At 37.7% G+C, this 23,152-nt stretch overlaps 1 protein-coding gene across 12 annotated transcripts in view; it reads right to left on the bottom strand.

Moving 5' to 3' along the window:
• Positions 1 to 23,152, bottom strand: part of CHRM2 (cholinergic receptor muscarinic 2) — an 800,456-nt gene that overhangs the window by 33,825 nt on the left and 743,479 nt on the right. For all 12 annotated transcript variants that reach the window (XR_013829691.1, XR_013829692.1, XR_013829693.1 and 9 more), the window contains one exon: positions 5,431 to 5,622. The gene's annotated coding sequence lies outside the window, so the exon portion shown is untranslated. The remainder of the gene's footprint in view (positions 1 to 5,430; positions 5,623 to 23,152) is intronic.

The raw sequence follows: 23,152 nt of genomic DNA, 5'->3' as shown, positions 1-23,152 counted from the left end.
CTCTACCAAGCACTCTGTAAGTCTAAGAAAGGTCTTCCAAACAATACATCTTGTCAATGTACAATGTCTGCTGCCACTATGAGGTCGGGACTGGGCTGAGTAAGAAGGCGAGATTCAGCCAGATTCTAGCCACATCCTTAAATCAGGTACAACTTTAGTCTACCATCCACGGAACTGAATCAGGGGATGAGCAGGCGAGAATCAATAACAGAGTTTTACACGGTGGTACCAAGAAAAGTTACAACACAGGACAGAAGCAAAAATTGAAAGTAGGAAAGATACCTGGTTTGGACATGAGTGGCTTGAGAATTCATCTAGAAGGATTATTTTCATTACGTTGTTTGTCCTGACTCTCCTCCTCTCATTCTATAAACCTGTCACTTGTTTTCTGATCCAAAGTCTTCCTAGGTCAGCAGGACCTATCTGAGTTGAGGCATGGATTACAGTTAGAAAATTGGGAGGAATTATCTGCAAATAACATGTCTATCCAGGCACACTTTCTCAAGCTTAATCCCTGTTTCCCCGTATCCTCTTTATTTTTGTATATGATTCTGAAGATTCCAGTGACTTGTTGACTTCTTAGTCCTCAATTCTTCTACTTTTGTAGACACCACTTTCTGATTCTTTGTTTGGTCTTATTAACATTCCTCCATTCTCAGGTTAGTGCTTTCCCTGGTCTTTATATCACTTGCCCTAATTTCCTTGTTTTTATGAATTGATTATTTACTTTTGTACCCTGTGACTACCCTTGACTCTTTTCTTTCTTTTTTTTTTTTAACATCTTTATTGGAGTATAATTGCTTTACAATGGTGTGTTAGTTTCTGCTTTATAACAAAATGACTCTTTTCATCTGTGTTGCATTAACAAGACCAGCTAGTCCTTCTGTTAACTCCTTGAATTGACATCTCTCTGTTGTCTCATCTGTAACTGGATAAAGATAGCAATAGCTTCTGCCAGTTTTAGTTCCAACAAGACTTCAGGTTCTGCCTGGGGACACTATCATGTAATAGTGCTAAGACATTTTTTTATATATATATAATTTATTTATTTATTTAACATCTTTATTGGAGTATAATTGCTTTACATTGTTGTGTTAGCTGCTGCTGTATAACAAAGTGAATCAGCTATATGAATACATATATCCCCATATCCCCTCCCTCTTGAGTCTCCCTCCCACCCTCCCTATCCTACCCTCTAGGTGGTCACAAAGCACCGAGCTGATCTCCCTGTGCTATGCGGCTGCTTCCCACTAGCTATCTATTTTACATCTGGTAGTGTATATATCTCAATGCCACTCTCTCACTTCATCTCAGCTTACCCTTCCCCCTCCCCGTGTCCTCAAGTCCATTCTCTATGTCTGCATCTTTATTCCTGTCCTGCCCCTAGGTTCCTCAGAACCATTTTTTTAGATTCCATATATATGTGTTAGCATACAGTATTTGTTTTCTTCTTTCTGACTTACTTCACTCTGTATGACAGACTCTATAGGTCCATCCACCTCACTGTAAATAACTCAATTTCGTTTCTATTTACGGCTGAGTGATATTCCATTGTATATATGTGCCACATCTTCTTTATCCATTTGTCTGTCAATGGACACTTAGGTTGTTTCCATCTCCGGGCTATTGTAAATAGAGCTGCAATGAACATTGGGGTACATGACTCTCTTTGAATTATGGTTTTCTCAGGGTATATGCCCAGTAGTGGGATTGCTGGGTCGTATGGTAGTTCTATTTTTAGTTTTTTAAGGAACCTCCATACTGTTCTCCATAGTGGCTGTATCAATTTACATTCCCACCAACAGCACAAGAGGGTTCCCTTTTCTCCACACCCTCTCCAGCATTTGTTGTTTGTAGATTTTTTGATGATGGCCGTTCTTCGCTAATCATTTTGTTGAGGCAGTGTAAATAAAGTGTATAAAACTCTCCAGGACATAGGCATTTTGAAGTAACATGGGGCATTTGTTCATCTAATGGAAGAAATAAAATAATTAGGCGCAAAGGTTTGTAGTATGTGTGTAAATGGGTTATTACGATACTGTTGATGCACAAAAATTTATAACATTGTGAAAGGTCTTAACACAACAAAATATGATGAACTGTTGACAGGACAATGTCACTGAAGAAAATAGGATGAAAATCCTTAGGAAGAAGCTGCAGGAACACCTATTTGTTTTGATGAAAGGAATAGCATGATTTGTATTGTTTTAAAGTGAAATAGGTTTTTGTGTTTTGCTTGTGGTTGTGAATTCCCTTTCAATGGAAATATATGTGTTGACCATTCAACGTAAAGGAATATTCTGCGTGAGAGATTTTATTCCTTGACTTCTCCCCAGCCTCACTGACATATCATTTATATAAAATAGAAGCTACCCATTTTAAGTGAACAGTTGGATGAATTTTAGTAATGGAACACTGACCTGTAGTCAGAACCAAAATCATAATACATAAAAATTTGTTGTCAGTTTTTCATAGAAGCCTTTTATCAGGTTGCAGAAGTTTCCTTCTAATCCTGGTTTACTAAGAGTTTTTTTTTTTTTAATCAGAAATGGAAGTTGAATTTAGTCCAATACATTTCTGTATTGGACTGCAATTGTCAGATATTTTCTTCTTTTTTTGGTTTGTTAGTATGTTGTGTCACATTGACTGATCCTTTCAATGATAAACCAATCTTGCACTCCTGTGGTAAACTCCACTTGATCATGATGCATTGTCTTTTTTTATACATTGTTAGATTCAATTCTTTTACTACGTTTTTACTATTAAAATTTACTATATTTTTGCATTTATGTTCATGAGGGGTATTTATCTTTACTTAAAAATATCTTTGTCTAGTTTTGGTACCAAGGTAATATTGGTTTTGTAGAATGAGTTGGGAGGTAATATGGACTGAATGTGTCCCTCCCAAATTTGTATGTTGAAGCCTAATCCTCAATGTGATTGTATTTGAAGGTGGGTATTTTAGGAGGTAATTCAGGCTAGATGAGGTCATTAGAGTGGGGCCCTCATGATAAGATTAGTGCCATTATAAGAAGAGACTCCAGAGATCTTGAGCCTTCTCTCTCTCTCTCCCTCTCTCTTCCTCTCTCTCCCTCTCTCCCTCCCTCTCCCTCTCTCTCTCCCCCTCTCTCTCCCTCCCTCTCTCTTCCCTTCCCTTTCCTCAAGTATGCACAAAGAAGAGGTTATGTGAGCACACAATGAGATGGTGACGACCTACAAGCCAAGAGAAGAGGACTCAGACTGAAACCTACCTTGCTAGCACCTTGATCTTGGACTTCCCAGCCTCCAGAACTGTGAGAAACAAATTTCTGTAGTTTAAGCCATTCAGTCCATGGTACTTTGTTATGGCAGCCTGAGCAGACTAAGACAGGGGACATTCTGTCCATTTCAATTTTCTGGAAGACTTTGTATAGAATGAGCATTATTTACTCCTGAAATGATTGGTTGACTCCCTAGTGAAGCCATCTAGGACTGGACTTTCCTTGTAAGAATGTTTTTAACTACAAATTTAAGTTCCTTAATAGACATCATATATTCATATTATTTATTTATGAGTGAGTATTGATATATTGTGTCTTTCAAAGAATTTGTCCATTCATCTAAGTGGTTGAATTTATTGTCTTTAAGTTTTAAAGAAATAGTATTTCATTATCATCATTTTAATATCTATAGAATCTTCCTTCAGTGATGTCACCTCTCTCATTTATTTTATATATATATATATTTTTTTTTTTTTTTTTGCGGTACGCGGACCTCTCACTGTTGTGGCCTCTCCCGTTGCGGAGCACAGGCTCCGGACGCGCAGGCCCAGTGGCCATGGCTCACGGGCCCAGCCGCTCTGTGGCATGTGGGATCTTCCCGGACCGGGGCACGAACCCATGTCCCCTGCATCGGCAGGCGGACTCTCAACCACTACGCCACCAGGGAAGCCCAGTAGTGTGTTTTAAAATGATCAGTTAGGTTGTTTGTTGATTGTGTTCAAATCTTCTATATCCTTAATAATTTTGTATGCATCTCCTGTCAATTATATAGAGGGAGATATTGAAATCTCTGACTATAATTGTGGATTTCTCTATTTCTCCTTGCAGTTCTGTAAGTTTTGCTTCATATATTTCAAAACTGTGTTATTAGTGTATAAATGTTTGGGACTATTATGTCCAGTTGATGAGATTACCGTTTTAATATTATGTAATAACTTTTTTTGCTAATAATATTCTTTGATCTGAAATATACTTTATCTTATATTTATATGGTCACTCTAACTTCACTTGAAAGTAGCATGGTATAGCTTTCATATCCATTTACTTATAACTTATTTTTGTCTTTTTATTTGAAGTGCATTTCTTGGAGGCAGCAAATAGTTGGATCTTGCTTTTTTATCCATTCTGACAATCACTGCCTATTAATTGGCATAGTTAGAGCAGTTATATTTAGTTTAATCATTTTATGGACATTATTTACAGGTATATTAGGTCTCCTAAAGTTGTCCTACAGGTCAGTTCACTGAGACTCTGTTCATTTTCCCTCATTCTCTTTTTTTTTTTTTTTTTTTTGCGGTACATGGGCCTCTCACTGTTGTGGCCTCTCCCGTTGCGGAGCACAGGCTCTGGACATGCAGGCTCAGTGGCCATGGCTCACAGGCCCAGCTGCTCCGCGGCATGTGGGATCTTCCCGGACTGGGGCATGAACCCGTATCCCCTGCATCAGCAGGCGGACTCTCAACCACTGCGGCACCAGGGAAGCCCCTCCCTCATTCTCTTTTATGTTTTTGTTTTCCTTGCTTAGCTTCTATTGCTATGCCTTCAAGTTCATTAATATTTTGTTTTACAAGGTCTAATCTTCTTTTGATTTTACCCAGTGTATTTTCACCTCATATATTGTAGTTTTCATTTCTAGTAGTTTGATTTGGGTCTTGTTGCCACCTTCTATGCCTCTACTTAAGTTTTTTGAACACATTGCATTTTCATCTCTAGTAGTCTGTTAACTCCAGTTTGTTGTAGTGATAATAACTGTTATAATGTACTTGTCTGCTAATTCTAACAACTGTTTCAGTTCTGGGCAGGTTTTAATTAACTGATTTATATACTTGTTATGGGTCTTATTTCCTTGTTTGTTTGCATGCCTAGTAATTTTTGATTGAATTAAAACACTGTGAATTTTACCTTATTGGATGCTCGTTATTTTCATGTTTCTATAGATAGCATTTAGTTTTGTTCTGGAATGCAGTTAAATTACTTGAAGATAGTTTGATCCTATTGATTGCAGCTTTTAAGATTTGTTAGGTGAGACCAGAGCACTGCTCAGTCTAATTAAATCCTCATTAATGAGAAAAGAGCCTCTGTATATTCTATACAATGGCTCATAAATCATCAGAATCTCCAGGGAAACAAGCACTGTTCCCTGCCCTGTATGAGCAATGAATAGTCTTACCTTTTATCCTTTTAAGTGGTGATGAGTGATTCTTTCCCTGGCCTCAGTTAGTTCCCTGGCATGATGTGCTGATCAGTATTCAGTTGAATACTCAAGGGAGGCCCTCTGTAGGTCTTCAGAGATCTCTCTCCTTGCACCTCTCTTTTCTCTGCTACTCTGTCCTGCAGACTCTCCCTGGACTCTGAGATCTGCCTGCTCAACACAAGGACAAAAGATAGAGAGATAAATGGTATGATGTCACAAATAAAACTTCAGAGGTGTTTTTCTGATGTGTAAATATTTTAATTAAGCATTTATTGGCTTTATTTTTCACACAGAAGGAATCACAAACATGACTTAGAATTTGAATATGGAAAAAAATTTCTTATCCTGATAAGAAAAGGTATCAGAATATTTCCAAGGAGGTAATAGCACAGAATAAAGCAGCAATATACTTGATTTCTAATATGTTCATCTTTTGAAAATCCCTTAATTTGAGAGAAGAGGGAAGCTTAGCTTCCTCAGTTCCAAATTTGGGGTAAGATGAATAGAAGTGATAAACCTGATGTTTAATTAACCAGTAGCCTAAATATCTTAGTTTGCTATAATTCTAAGATAATATAAATTGCACTTTACTTGAAATATGATTAATAATCATTTTTATTTCTATTAATGATGCCAATAGACAATGTCCAGTTAAAACATGATTTATTTCCAATAATTTGTACTTCAAATTTTTCTTTAGCACCTTCTATTCTTCAGATAATTGTGGATTATTTCAATGAAATTCTTAAGCATATATATTCAAAGTATTATATAACATAAATAGAAAAAGAGTTAAATATCTTTCATCTTATCAGCACATGATTTGACTGTTACATTTGTAGATATTTATGTAATTAAAATTCTTGAGAATATAAACTCTTTGGGCTTTTGAATTTATAATTATGTTTTAAGTATTTTCCATACTGTTATATACTGTTGCAACTGTTTGTAGTGTAATTTAATGAATAATGTATCAACCAGTTGATATACCATTATTTACATGGTTATCTGCCAATATTTGGTATTGACTTATTTTTCAAATTTTTGCTATTACAACATAACATTCCAATGAATATTTTCATGTCATTTATTTTCCATAAGATCAGTTTCCAGGGCTTCCTGTCCTTTGTATAATCAAAAGGGTATAAAAATGATAATGGTTTTTTTTTGTTGTTGTTGTTGTTACACTAGTGTCGTTACACTAGTAACAGTTGTTGTTACTGTCCTAGAGAATTCATCTATTTGTTCACTGATTTTTCAGTTCACCCAACATTTATATAGGGTATGTGTCTACCAAAAATAGTCAATATAATAGATGCAATACAAAATTCAATGAGGAACAAAATAAATAGACTAGTGATAATAACACATGGTAATAATACAATACTGCAATAATGGAAGTATCTACCAAAGACTGTAGTTGTATGCCTAACCCAGCTTGGGATAATCAGAGAGAACTCAAAAGATGTAGCAGCTATAGTAGGTCCTAAGAATGAGAAGGGCATTTATAGGTAAAAAGGTGAAGGAAGTCTACACCTAAGGAAGGAATCACCTTGGTAATATTTTTCACTTTGATGAATGGAAAATAAAACCTGTCTCCTTACGTGACACATTTTGTTTTGTGCCTATTACACTGCTGTTGTTTTTTCATATATCACCCTTTAAAAATATTTGGTGAATGGGATAACTAATGAATAAATGGTTGAATTTCTAAGGACAGTAACTTAGTATTACGTCATTATCATCAGCTCCAACACCAATAAAATGCCATTACATAACACATGTGATCTTTACAAATTGCCCTTAGTTGACCTTACCAGCCTTATCTTCTAGATTTCTCTCTGTGGACCTAATGTTCCAGTCACATCAAACTCTTTACTGTTCCCTGAATATAGCTCTGCACCTTGTGAAAACACACTAATGGAATACCACGCGTTAGTAAAAAAAACAACAAAATATCACTCACTCTCTCTCTCTAATACAAAAAAGAGATAATATTGAAAGAGAAAAATAAATGAATTCACAGATTCATATTCTAATACCATTTATGTAAATTAAATACTATTTGGCGATTACTTTTTATCACAAGGAAGAGTTGCTAAGAAAGATTATCCCAAATAGACGTTAAGGCAGAAGGATGACAGCATGATCTTCATTGTCATGCTGTGTGGGTAAACCTGCCTAAGAATCTACTGACTGGAGAGACATAAGCCTTTCTTTGATTCACCATTGATTAGCAGCAGACATTTTACAACTCTTTAAAGTTGGATGTTAATTTGTAGGAAACTAACTAGATGTAAATGATTTTCTCCAGAAAAGAAGATAAAGCTAAAGGTTATACATTTTCCCCCTGTAAGATGAGACAGTTATGAATTTATTCAAAAATAATTTATTATATTCAAAAGTAATTTAATTTTATTCCAGTATTATTTATTTTTTTCATATCTATAGCTATATATCTTCTGGACTTCTTTTTGTGTTTCCTATACCCCTTCCCCAATTTTCTAAAATTCTAAAATATATTTCAGTATACCCTTATTGATGGAAATTTTTTTTCCTGGAGTTTTGAAAGCTACATTTTTATCTCCTTTTTTTCATCTCTGATTTGAGAGCTGGCCTGTTTTACTCGAGCTATTTTTTTCCAGTGACGATTTCTTTAGTTCTTAATTTTTTCCTTTAATTTCATATCTTAAGCAAATTATTTTAATTTGTGAAAAACTTTTGGCCAGTACTTTTCTGATGCCTAGTAATACACTTCATTTTTGTTGGGGAGAGAGGTCATATTTCAGTCTTTCCTTTTAACCTGAGTCTGATGGGCACAAGATAATCCATTTTTTATTTTTACTCACCTCTAAATGGAGATTGTTCTTTATGAGGGATTGATATAGAAGTTTAGTGGTAGAAAACAGGGAGATGTGACCATCTTAGAGATAGGTGCCCTACTCCAGGCTAACAAGAATTCTTTCTGGCTTGTGGTGAAGTCACTCATATCACAGATATTCTGTGCAATAATTTAGCTTTGATTTACCATCTATTGAGCAAGATCACCAAACTCAGAGCTTCCTGACTCTCATTTATCATCCTGTGTTTTACCACAGTATAAGCCTACGAAGATTAGTCCTACTTAGGATTAACCTGTGGACATGTCATAGCTGCAGGTTTCTCTTTGTTCCTCTGCCTCCTTTGTCAATATGCTGTGTCAACAAGGGCTCTACGACTGGCCTTCTCTTCTAAGAAAGGAATAAATGATTTTTCCATCTACTGCTCTCATATTTATTCGTTAAGCATTTGTTAAGCATTTATTATCACTATTATGGTTCAAAAAGGGCACCAGAACTTGCCAACACAGCCAGAACATGCTTTCGCCCACCTACCCTCTTGCCCATGTTTGTATTCATGGTGAACAATTTGGTGAGAATGCATTTCAGGCAGGGGTAACAACAAATTCAAAATCCATTGAGCTTGCTGTGTATAAGGACCAGCAAAAAGGCCAGTGGGACAGGGATGATGGAGGGTGTTCTGAACCAAGTGGAGATCTGCTGAGCCTGTTCTGAGTCCGCTCTCGGCTCCTTCCGTCAGCCAGGGCTGATTTTCACCATGCTCAGCAATGCCTCACTGTGCTTTATACTTGTGTCTGTTTCCTGCTTGACTTGTTTTAAGCTGTAGTCTCTGATCTAGTGCCCAGATTTTCCCCTAGAAGTAGCTAGGGGAAAATCAGCCTCCAGCTGATTCTGATCTAAACACAAGATTCTGATCTTCCACACCTCCTTGTCTTACATTTTTTTACTTTACATCTTTTGAAGAAATGAAAGATTTTTGATTTGTTGTTTGTTTTTGATTTTTTAGAAATGCAGTTTCATGTGGTCCTCAGTCAAATGAAAAAAATGTCTGGTTGATTCGCCCTGCCTCCAGATTTTCAAGCAGCAGTTTTCCTCGGAATTGACCACTTTTCTGAGTTTGATCATGTCAGTGTAGCAGAGATGATCAGATTTGGTGATGCCAACTCATGCTACAAATCTCACACAAGATATAAAAGCATAATGCTGATTTACTAAATTTCACTGGGAATTATGGCCATAAAGGGACAGACTGTTCACATCTCCCTAGTGTGTTTTTTTCCTTGAGAGCAAGCTATCATAGAAAGATAATTTATTAGAAGATAATTTGGTGAGCATGAATCGGAATAACATGAGTTAGTACAATGTTGGGAATGTTTAGCGGTATCAGGCCTAATGGCTTGATGCTTCCATCATTATAATAGGACCCCATCTATCAGAAAGACCCAATGGTCATATTAGCCTGAGGGTTCCAGCATGGTCAGAGCTGAAACAATCAGAGCCAACATTTGCATCCAATTTTCTTTTAGCCATACTTCTTCAGCTGAAAAAAATTAATTTGATACATATAGTAAATAGCATAATATTTTCTCATATTCTTTTCTTCCTTCTTCCAGGCATGTGGTAATACTGCACCTTCCCATCCTGTTGCATGTAGACACAAGCACGTAATTTGCTTTGGTCGATTAGTTTGGAAGTCATTGAGAGCCAGCATGTGGTTTGCAACATTCCCTTTACCCTGCCAGGGTGATAAGTGAGGACTTCATCATCCTGTTCCTCCAAGTGAGGTTGACTTGGAGGAGTCTCAACCGACCCCAAATCATAAGAATGTTGTAAAACTTTGTTATTTTAAGCCCCTAAGATTTGGGTATTGTTTGCTACAATAGTATTTTGGGTTTCTGGATCCAATTCCAGTGTGTGTGTGTGGTTCCCCTCACACCACCAACAAGCATTTCTCTGGACCCAGCTGAACATCCTACATTTTAACACAGTTCTGCCACTATCTACCTGGAGATAGTATCAGAATCCACAGGTTAAGGGCTCAGTCCCATAAGGCCCCCCACCTCCCCCAGTAAAGATGCCAGTCACCAGCCCAGGTTATCACCTATGCTTCTGACCAACCGGCTGTAGATTGGAGGTTCCCAAGACCCCCTCCTTAGTTTTGATTAATTTGCTAGAGTGGCTCACAGAAATAAGAGAAACATTTTACTTACGAGATTACTGGTTTACTAAAAAAGAATGTAACTCAGGAACATCCGGATGGAAGAAATGCACAGAGCAAAGTATAGGAAAAGGGCATGGAGCTTCCATGCCTTTTCCAGGTACGCTACTCTCTCCACATCTCCACATGTTCACCAACTGGGAAGCTCTCTGATCCCCCTCTTTTTGGTTTTTTATGGGAGGCTCCAATACATAGGTATAATTGATTAAATCATTGGCCATTGACAACTAAACTCAATCTTCAACACTTCTTTCCTCCTTGGAGGTCAGGGTGTGTGTGGCGGGGGTAGAGTGGGGGTGGGGTGGGCTTTAAGTCTCCATCTAATCACAGGGCTCTGGCAACTAGCTAGTCCAAAATCAGCTCATTCACATAACAAGAGACACATTTATCACTCTCCTCAAAGGAAATTCCAAGGGTTTTAAGAGCTCTGTGCCAAGAACAGTGGACAAAGACTGGATCTATACTTCTTATTATAAATCATAACGTCATACACGGTAGAATCAGGCTTATGCTGACAGATACTGGTACCTTGATATACAGAGTGCTAACAAACAACACTAACTATGTGGTATTGGCTCAATGGCTTATATGTTTGATAATGAGGACAGTTTTTACCATAGACTAGAAGAGTGAGGGTCTTTATTATGTAGTGGCTAAATACTTGGTAAAAGCAACAATTGCAGTAATGGAGGCATTCATACAAGCTTTAGACATACATAGCTAAGTGGAGAAAGAGAGAGAGGCAAGGGGAAGAGACAGCAAAGAAATATTCAAAGTGAGAACCGTGATTCTAAAGAAACTTAGGTGTGGTCATTGCTCATAGAGCTGACTGCAGTAAAATAGAGAAGCCAAAACTATGTTTTAGAAAATTGTGCTGTCAAAAGAATCAACAGCTTGGACTAAAGTAGACCATAACTGTTTGATATTTAAAAAGATCCTGGGGCTCCCAACTATCTATAGGCAAGAAGTCAGCTGAGAGAGTTGCTCAGGTTCCAAGAAGAACATCTTGCTGATGTCCAATTCAGATACAGCCAAGGAGAATAATATAATAAAAAAAGGGGAGGGGGGAGAAGAAAAAGAAAAATTATCCAGGGAGAAGATTGGACAAGTTAGCTGCCCTAAGGAGGAGAACCAGTGCTTATTCAAGAATCACTCCCCACCAACTTTGGGGGGAAATCCTCAATATGTCTTTTGGAAATTTTTCAGAATTGCTACAGACAAATCTCTATTTTCTGGGATCAGTGTTTGCTCTGTGACTCCAATTCTTCCTCTGTCAGAATGATTACTGCAGTAATCGGTCCTGGTTCCATTACTGCATATTGGATTTTGGAGGAGTTTATAGGCCTTCAACTCAAGAAGAGCGACATCCAGACCTAATACCAAGATACTGCACAAAGCCACTATATTCCTTAAATATCTTGGGCTGTGGAATTGATATCATGATTAGAAAGGACTTTTGTATTAATTCCTTTGAGTGGAGGGGGATATATTTTGTATGTGAGTAGGATAGAAAACTAAATGTTTTCTTACCAGAAGTGTGGACTATGGCAGTCTTTAGAGCTATTTATCAATCTTTTAGTTATTCCCCTTCTGACAAACCTACAATTACAATTGTCTAATTCTTTGATGAGAACCATGGCCATATGACCTGGCTTTGCTTAAGGAAATATAAGTAGCTATGATTTGTGTAACTTCCAGAAAAAGTCCTTAATAGTCAGTGCATGCTTTGTTATGTCCTTCTCTCCCTGGTGACTGGTGATGTTCCAGATGGTGGAAGCTCTGTCATCCTGAGTCTCTGTGTGACTGAGGTGAGATGAGCATGTAGCATGAGCAATAAGTAAAAGTATAATGTTTTAGCCACTAAAATTTTGGAAGTGTTTTTACGGTGGTGCAGTATAATTCATTCTGACTGATACAACCCAAAACTAGATCAATTAAAATAAATATTAGAGCCCATTTTCCTCATGATTGCATAAGTCCTAAACAAAATATTAGCAAAGGAAACTCAGTACTCTCAAAAAATGCACCATAAACAAGTTGGGTACATCCCAGGAATGCAATGATATTTTTAATAGAAAGTGTATACATTTAATTCACTGCATTAATAGATTATAGAAAAAAAATATGCTCACATCAGTAGATACATAAAAAATTCTTAATAAAATTCAAGACCAATTCAATAAGCTAAAATAAAAGGAAACTAACTTAACTTGATACAAGATAACCAAAATACCCCCTACAATATGTACAATCACAAATGGGTAAATGTTGGAATTGTTCCCTTTAGATTTAAGAACAAGACAGGGGTTGCCACTTTTACTACTTCTACTTAACACTATAGTAGAAGCCCAAAACTGGAATAAAATATGGAAAGTAAATTAAGGTGTAAATATTTGAAAGGAATAAATAATAGTCTTATTGGATTTGTTACTATTTTCATAGGAAATTTTAAAGTACCTAGAGACAATCAACAGAACTAGAGCAATATTGCTGGAAGTGAGATTAAACACACAAGTATCAATTCAGATCTAGTCACCAGAAAACAACAACTAGAAAGCATAACTTAACAAATAGAAAAGATACCACCATTTAAAATAGGAATAGCCCACAAACCAAGATGGCAGAGTAAAAGGACGTGCTCTCACTCCCTCTTGCGAGAACACCAGAATCACAACTAACTGCTGAACAATCGACAGGAAGACACTGGAACTCAGCAAAAAAGATAACCCAAAGACAAAGGAGAAGCCACAATGAGACTGTAGGAGGGGCGCAATCACAATAAAATCAAATCCCATAACTGCTGGGTGGGTGACTCACAAACTGGAGAACACATATACCACAGAAGTCCACCAACTGGAGTGAAGGTTCTGAGCTCCACATCAGGCTTCCCAACCTGGGGGTCTGGCAATGGGAGGAGAAATTCCTAGAGAATCAGACTTTGAAGGCTAGTGGGATTTGATTGCAGGACTCTGACAGGACTGGGGGAAACAGAGACTCCACTCTTGGAGGGCACACACAAAGTAGTGTGCACCTCGGGACCCAGGGGAAGGATCAGTGACCCCAAGAGACACTGAACCAGACCTACCTGCTAGTGTTGGAGGGTCTCCTGCAGAGGCCGGGGGTGGCTGTGGCTCACCGTGAGGACAAGGACACTGGCAGCAGTTCTGGGAAGTACTCCTTGGTGTGAGCCCTCCCAGAGTCCGCCATCAGCTCCACCAAAGAGCCAGGTAGGCTCCAGAGTTGGGATGCCTCAGGCCAAACAACCAACAGGGAGGGAACCCAGCCCCACCCATCAGCAGACAAGCAGATTAAAGTTTTACTGAGCTCTGTCCACCAGAGCAACACCCAGCTCTACCAACCACCAGTCCCTCCCATCAGGAAACTTGCTCAAGCCTCTTAGATAGCCTCATCCACCAGAGGGAAGACAGCAGAAGCAAGAAGAACTCCAATCCTGCAGGCTATGGAACAAAAGCCACATTCACAGAAAGATAGACAAGATGAAAAGGCAGAGGGCTATATACCAGATGAAGGAACAAGATAAAACCCCAGAAAAACAACTAAATGAAGTGAAGATAGGCAACCTTCCAGAAAAAGGATTCAGAATAATGACAGTGAAGATGATCCAGGACCTCGGAAAAAGAATGGAGGCAAAGATCAAGAAGATGCAAGAAGTGTTTAACAAAGACCTAAAAGAATTAAAGAACAAACAAACACAGATGAACAATACAGTAACTGAAATGGAAAATACACTAGAAGGAATCAATAGTGGAGTAACTGAGGCAGAAGAACGGATAAGTGACCTGGAAGACAGAATGGTGGAATTCACCTGCTGCAGAACAGAATAAAGAAAAAAGAATGAAAAGAAAGAAGACAGCCTAAGAGACCTCTGGGACAACATTAAACACAACAACATTCTCATTATAGGGGTCCCAGAAGGAGAAGAGAGAGAGAAAGGATCTGAGAAAATACTTGAAGATGTTATAGTCAAAAACTTCCATAACATGGGAGAGGAAATAGCCACCCAGGTCCAGGAAGCGCAGCGAGTCCCATACAGGATAAACCCAAGGAGAAACATGCCAAGACACATAGTAATCAAATTGGAAAAATTAAAGACAAAGAAAAATTATTGAAAGCAGCAAGGGAAAAACAACAAATAACATACAAGGGAACTCCCATAACAGCTGATTTCTCAGCAGAAACTCCACAAGCCAGAAGGGAGTGGCATGATACACTTAAAGTGATGAAAGGGAAGAACCTACAACCAAGATTACTCTACCCGGCAAGGATCTCATTCAGATTCGATGGAGAAATCAAAAGCTTTACAGACAAGCAAAAGCTAAGAGAATTCAGCACCACCAAACCAGCTCTACAACAAATGCTAAAGGAACTTCTCTAAGTGGGAAACCCAAGAGAAGAAAGGACCTACAAAAACAAACCCAAAACAATTAAGAAAATGGTCAAAGGAGCATACATATCGATAATTACCTTAAACATGAAAGGATTAAAAGCTCCAACCAAAAGACACAGGCTTGCTGAATGGATACAAGAACAAGACCCATATATATGCTGCATATATATGCAGTCTACAAGAGACCCACTTCAGACCTAGGGACACATACAGACTGAAAGTGAGGGGATGGAAAAAGATATTCCATGCAAATGGGAATCAAAAGAAATCTGGAGTAGCAATACTCATATCAGATAAAAGAGACTTTAAAATAAAGAATGCTACGAGAGACAAGGAAGGACACTATGTAATGATCAAGGGATCAATCCAAGAAGAAGATATAACAATTATAAATATATATGCACCCAACATAGGAGCACCTCAATACATAAGGCAACTGCTACCCGCTATAAAAGAGGAAATCGACAGTAACACAATAACAGTGGGGGACTTTAACACCTCACTTACACCAATGGACAGATCATCCAAAATGAAAATAAATAAGGAAACACAAGCTTTAAATGACACAATAGACCATATAGATTTAATTGATATTTATAGGACATTCCATCCCCAAACAGCAGATTACACTTTCTTCTCAAGTGCACACAGAACATTCTCCAGGATAGATCACATCTGGGTCACAAATCAAGCCTCAGTAAATTTAAGAAAATTGAAATCATATCAAACATCTTTTCTGACCACAACACTGTGAGATTAGAAATGAAATACAGGGACAAAAATGTAAAAACCACAAATACATGCAGGCTAAACAATACGTTACTAAATAACTAAGAGATCACTGAAGCAATCAAAAAATACCTAGAGACAAATGACAATGAAAACATGATGATCCAAAACCTATGGGATGCAGGAAAAGCAGTTCTAAGAGGGAAGTTTATAGCTATACAAGCATACCTCAAGAAACAAGAAAAATCTCAAATAAACAATCTAAACTTACACCTAAAGAACTAGAGAAAGAAGAACAAACAAAACCCAAAGTTAGCAGAAGGAAAGAAATCATAAAGATCAGAGCAGAAATAAATGAAATAGAAAAAAAGAAAACAATAGCAAAGAACAATAAAACTAAAATCTGGTTCTTTGAGAAGCTAAACAAAATTGATAAACCATTAGCCACACTCATCAAGAAAAAGAGGGAGAAGACTCAAATCAATAAAATTAGAAACGAAAAGGGGGAAGTTACAACAGACACCGCAGAAATACAAATCTTCCTAAGAGACTACTACAAGCAACTCTATGCCAATAAAATGGACAACCTGGAAAAAATGGACAAATTATTAGAAAGGTATAACCTTCCAAGACTGAACAAGACTGAAATTATGAACAGACCAATCACAAGTAATGACATTGAAACTGTGATTAAAAATCTTCCAACAAACAAAAGTCCAGGACCAGACGGCTCCACAGGTGAATTCTATCAAAAATTTAGAGAAGAGTGAACACTCATCCTTCTCAAACTCTTGCAAAATATACCAGAGGGAGGAACACCCCCAAACTCATTCTACAAAGCCATCATCGACCTGATACCAAAATCAGACTAAGATGTTACAAAAAAAGGAAACTACAGGCCAATATCACTGATGAACATAGATGCAAAAATCCTCAACAAAATACTAGCAAACAGAATCCAGCAGAAGATTAAAAGGATCGTACACCATGATCAAGTGGGCTTTATCCCAGGAATGCAAGAATTCTACAATATATGCAAATCAATCAATGTGATACACCATATTAACAAATTGAAGGATAAAAACCATATGATCATATCATTAGATGCAGAAAAAGCTTTTGACAAAATTCAACACCGATTTATGTTAAAAACTCTCCAGAAAGTGGGCCTAGAGGGAACCTACTTCAACATAATAAAGGCCATATACAACAAACCCACAGCAAGCATCATTCTCAATGGTGAAAAACTGAAAGCATTTCCTCTAAGATCAGGAACAAGACAATGAATCCACTCACATCACTATTATTCAACATAGTTCTGGAAGTCCTAGCAATGGCAATCAGAGAAGAAAAAGAAGTAAAAGGAATACAGATTGGAAAAGAAGAAGTAAAACTGTCACTGTTTGCAGATGACATGATACTATATACATAGAGAATCCTAAAGATGCTACCAGAAAATTACTAGAGCTAATCAATGAATTTGGTAAAGTTGCAGGATACAAAATTAATGCACAGAAATCTCTTGCATTCCTATACACTAATGATGAAAAATCTGAAAGAGAAATTATGGAAACACTCCCATTTACCATTGCAACCAAAAGAATAAAATACCTAGGAATAAACCTACCTAGGGAGACAAAAGACCTGTATGCAGAAAACTATAAGACACTGATGAAAGAAATTAAAGATGATACCAACAGATGGAGAGATACGCCATGTTCTTGGATTGGAAGAATCAATATTGGAAAATGACTATATTACCCAAAGCAATATAGGTTCAATGCAATCCCTACAGGTTCAATGCAATCCCTATCAAATTATCAATGGCACTTTTTACAGAACTAGAAAAAAATATCTTAAAATTTGTATGGAGACCCAAAAGACCCTGAATAGCCAAAGCAGTCTTGAGGGAAAAAAATGGTGCTGGAGGAATCAGACTCCCTGACTTCAGAGTATACTACAAAGCTACAGTAATCAAGACAATATGGTACTGGCACAAAAACAGAAACATAGATCAATGGAACAAGACAGAAAGCCCAGAGATAAACCCACGCACCTATGGTCAACTAATCTATGACAAAGGAGGCAAGCATATACAATGGAGAAAAGAAAGTCTCTTCAATGAGTGGTACTGGGAAAACTGGACAGCTACATGTAAAAGAATGAAATTAGAACACTCCCTAACACCATACACAAAAATAAACTCAAAATGGATTAGAGACCTAAATGTAAGTCCGGACACTATAAAACTCTTAGAGGAAAACATAGGAAGAACACTCTTTGACATAAATCACAGCAAGAGATTTTTTGATCCACCTCCTAGAGTAATAGAAATAAAAACAAAAATAAACGAGTGGGACCTAATGAAACTTCAAAGCTTTTGCACAGCAAAGGAAACCATAAACAAGACGAAAAGACAACCCTCAGAATGGGAGAAAATATTTGCAAACAAATCAACGGACAAAGGGTTAATCTCCATAATATATAAACAGCTCATGCAGCTCAACATTAAAAAAACAAACAACCCAATCCAAAAATGGGCAGGAGACCTGAATAGACATTGCTCCAAAGAAGACATACTGATGGCCACGAAGCACATGAAAAGCTGCTCAACATCACTAATTATTAGAGAAATGAAAATTAAAACTACAATGAGGTATCATTTCACACCAGTTAGAATCGGCATCATCAGAAAATCTACAAACAACAAATGCTGGAGAGGGTGTGGAGAAAAGGGAACCCTCTTGCACAGCTGGTGGGAATGTAAATTGATACAGCCACTTTGGAGAACAGTATGGAGGGTCCTTAAAAAACTAAAAATAGAATTATCATATGATCCAGCAATCCCACTACTGGGCATATACCCAGAGAAAACCATAAATTCAAAAGGACACATGCACCTCACTGTTCACTGAAGCACTATTTACAATAGCCAGGTCATGGAAACAACCTAAATGCCCATCGACAGATGAGTGGATAAAGAAGATGTGGTACATATATACAATGGAATAATGCTCATCCACGAAAAGGAACAAAATTGGGTCATTTGTTGAGACGTGGATGGATCTAGAGACTCTCATACAGAGTGAAGTAAGTCAAAAAGAGAAAAACAAATATAATTTAACACATATATGTGGAACCTAGAAAAATGGTACAGATGAACCGGTTTGCAGGGCAGAAATAGAGACACAGTTGTAGAGAACAAACGTATGGACACCAAGTGGGGAAAGCGGCGGGGGGGTTGTTGTTGTTGGTGTGATGAATTGGGCTGTTGGGATTGACATGTATACACTGATGTGTATAAAATTGATGACTAATAAGAACCTGCTGTATAAAAAAACCCAAAAACCAATAAAACAAAATAAAATAAAATAGCAATAAAAACTATAAACTGTCTGCAAATAAATCCAACAAATGATGTTCAAGTTGTGAATGTTAAAATTATAAAACTTTCTGAAGAACACTGAAAATATTTAAATGGAAGGAAAGATAGTATATGACAGATTTTTCCAATGAACATGTCCCTTCTGAATACTTTATTCTGCATGACACAGGATTTAGGAAATAATCCTCAATTTATGCTATAACTTTTTGACAGAATTTGCATGTGATGTCATTGTTTTCATAGTCTTTGAGGGCTTGTTGTGACTTTCATCACTAATATTTATGCTATTAGGATTCAATAAACACGTCAATCATTGCATAAACAGCATCTATCTATCTACCTACCTACCTACTTACCTACCTAACCTATCTATTGTGTTTGGAAGAAGCAAGTATAACGTTTTGTCTTCTGTGTCCCTGAAATGTGTGAAATTAAACTGTATATTTTGCTAAACTCAGACTATACCCATATAGTTAGATTCTTTTTGCAACATTGTCTAATTTTCATTTTTTCTTTGTCACCTCTTGATCTATGATGGATGGTTGGGTGTTGCTTTCTTAAATCCCAATTCACAACAGAAAGTACTGCTTCGCTACACTGCCAAATGCTTCAATGTCTCAATGTCATTATAAATATTTCATAACTTCCTATGTGGACACAGACTCTTACTCCTTGTCTTATTTTAGTAACCTCCAAAATATCTGCATGGTTCTCTCTGGGGCAATTTTTCTCCCATTTTCAATTTTCTTCCCTACTGTTTACCTATATATTACGAGATTTTTCCCCCCAGAAAATTGCTTCTGTGTAGAAGAACTTGCTATCTTGGATAAAATGGTCAGAGAGTACAAACTGCCACCTCGTCCTTTCAAGAGGAGATCTAATTACCCAGCTGGCGCTACAGAATACAAACATTTTCACTCTGGACAGTGTTTATCTGTTTTTCTGCAAGTATATCACTTTGGAAAGCTACTTGCTCAGCTAATCTGTAACTGTCATGGAAATGTAATTTTTTTCCCTCTTCCAAACAAACAACAGGCACCTGGTAAGACTGCCTTATGCACCCATGCATTCAAGTCTAACTGTTTCCATGGAAACCTAGAAAACCCCTTGTGCAAAGTTCCCAGCATCTTGTCACATTTCCCTTTTCTCTATGCTGCTCTATCTCTCCATTCTTTCAGTGCACTTGCATGAAATTACAGTGCTTTGCAACAGCTCTGTAATAGACTTCTTTTCCATTCTTGCCCTTGTCAGTGATTCATTCTTGCCATGTTAGAGGGCAGAAACTGGGTCTTATTCATATGTGTAGCCTCCTCAGTACTTTGCCCAGTGCCTTAGACTTAATGGGCACTCAAAGCATATTTGTTGAATTGCATTGGAGTAAGGGCTTATTGTCTTAGTGAGTTTTACTTTTGTGATGTCTAAAACACGCTCATTAAGCACTTCTTCAACAGAATAACTGGAAAGATAAAAAGAGCCTGCTGACTGAATACACAGTTTAAACCACCAATTTATATACTTCCAAACTAAACATGAATTTTCAGCCCTTTCTCATATCTTGAAATTTTTAAAGTCTATAAAATTTAGAAATGAAGGAGAGTGAATTAATATCTATTGAGCAAATACTAAATATTAAGCATTGCAATTTTTATTTCCCTGTGAATTCAGTATCATCATCTATAGGATCTGAGTATTAAAACCTTAGGAGATACAGTACATGCAATTTGAGTTATAATTAACTTACTTAACCTTATGATCTCCTTAAACATCTATGTTGGCACAGAATTTCTGATCAAGCATTTGTAAATGGCTGGGGTTGAGAATCTTAGGGGAAAAATGTGGTGAGTATATAAATTTATTTTATGAAAAGATGAAACAGGCTAAAAGATATTCTTAACAACTTTCTGGAAAAATTACTAATGGCAGAAGCTATAACATGATAACATTCAGGAGAGACTACCTTAAATTTGAGGTACACCAACGTATACGAATAATAAATACTCTACTATGAAATGTTAAACAACATATAAGAAGGCATATAATATTGGCAAAGAATGATTAGGATCAGAACATTCTAAATCACTATATTTATGACAGAAGACACAAAGTAATTATTCCGATATTAAAAAGGGGAGCCTAATTTGAAATACTGCAACCCCTCTGTGTTAGTGATGACCATGTTGGGAGTTACACCTGTAACAGAGGAGCCCTAGTGGAGGGTAAATGCTTACTTTCCACTCAGGGGCAACAAGGCAGCCTCCCTTATGAAATGTCAGCAGAGACCACATGTAGAGGCTGTACTTTCATCCCATCCATGGCAAGGAAGTACCCTTCTCCTTCTCTAAGGAAGGGTATCAGAGGAGACCTATTGGACAGTCAAGACCTTCTTCATTGCTCAGCAATAACAAGGGCACTGCTATGGTGATAGTGGAGGTCAGGTGAGGAAGAGTAATGAAGCATCCCCTCCTAGGCAGATTGGTAGCAGTGGGAGCCTAGGGTGGAGCCTGAATTCCCACCCTCACCCAGCAATAACAAGAAGTCCCTCTACCTCAGGCGTCAACAGAAGCTGAGGGGAAAAACTGGACTTCCATCCACACCTGACAGGAATAAGGTGCTGTGGCGCCCCCTTCAACCACAGCAGCAGTGTCAGAGGAAGCACGTTAAAACAGAAAGTGTCAATAAAATACAGTCTTATAACATAGAATACAAAATGTCCAGGTAGCAATTGAAAATCATTTGTTATATCAAGAACCAAATGATCTCAAACTGAATGAGAAAAGACACTGAGATGACAGAGATGTTAGATGTCAGATGTTAATAAGGATTTTAAAGCAGCCATCATAAAAGTGTTTCAACAAGCAACTATAAACATGTTTGAAACAAATTTTTAAGAAAAGAATGTCTCAGCAAAGAAATAGAAGATATAAAGGAACATTAAATGGAAATGTTACAAATAAAAACACCTAAGATTAAAAACTGATCATACCAAATGTTGGCTAAAAAGAGAATTTGTTGGCCAAATATGGAAATAAGAGAACCCAGAACTCTCACACACTGCTTTTGGAATATAAGCTGGCACAACCACTTTGGACAAATTAAATAAAAATATACATCCATACAGAAAGATTTGAAAATGAATGTTCTTAGCAGCTTTATTTGAACCAGATAATACTGGAAACAACACACATATTCATCAACACATGAATGCATAAACAAACTATATGTCCATCCATTCAGTGGAATATACCCAGCAATAAAAATGAACTACTGATATACATGACATGATGGATGAATGTTAAGATAATTATGAAGAGTGAAAGAAGCTTGACAAAAATAAACTGTTCCGGTTTATATAAAATCTAGAAAATGCAATTTAATAGACAAGGACAGAAAACAGATCAGTGGCTGCCAGAGCGGGGCAGCAGTGGGGGAGGGACAGGAGGTATGGGAGGAAGGGATTAAAAAGTGCCATGAGGACAGGCTCTAGGCGCTCGTGTTAGTTCTCCTCAGGCCCTTTGTGCAGACCCCTGGGAAGGGTGAGGGGGTTGTTTGCCTGATGGACTAAATACAGGTGCCAGGCAGGGCCCTGCGGAAGTCCCTGCACCAATGGTTTGGCCACGTGGTTGCCCTGTGCCTTGGTGGCCGAGGGCCTCTTCCTGGGTCACTCCTGGAGCAGGAGCCAGACTAGGGCAGACACCGGGCTCCCGTGCGGCCCTCTTGGAGCCTGTGTGAACCGCTGGCCGGCGGGATGTGGGATGTGGTGACTATGCAGGACTGCCCTGGCCTGTGAGGTCTGCCAATACGTGGAGAAACATAGCTCTGGAATAAAAGGAGGCTTCGCACTAAAAAAAACTGCATCAGCTTTCATGAAGTATTTACCATCCACATCATCATATCTTAAAAACTTCAAAGACCCCAATTCAGGATATCATTTCAGCACTTCTGGTCTCCAACTGAAACCTTTTCCAATTAAATATGGATACTAGGCCCGTGGGAATTTTTGGCCAGGAAGATTAGCTACAAGGTATTTAAAACTTCCATGTCTCATACTAACATCTGCTGCTGGGAGTGGCCATACAGCCCCAAAGACTTTTGATCAGTGGAAATATATGATCTGTGAC

This window comes from Stenella coeruleoalba, assembly GCF_951394435.1.
Source record: "Stenella coeruleoalba genome assembly, chromosome: 9".
NCBI classification, from domain to species: domain Eukaryota; kingdom Metazoa; phylum Chordata; class Mammalia; order Artiodactyla; family Delphinidae; genus Stenella; species Stenella coeruleoalba.
Note: the sequence above shows the minus strand (reverse complement) of the source record. Positions and strands in the feature narration are given on the sequence as shown.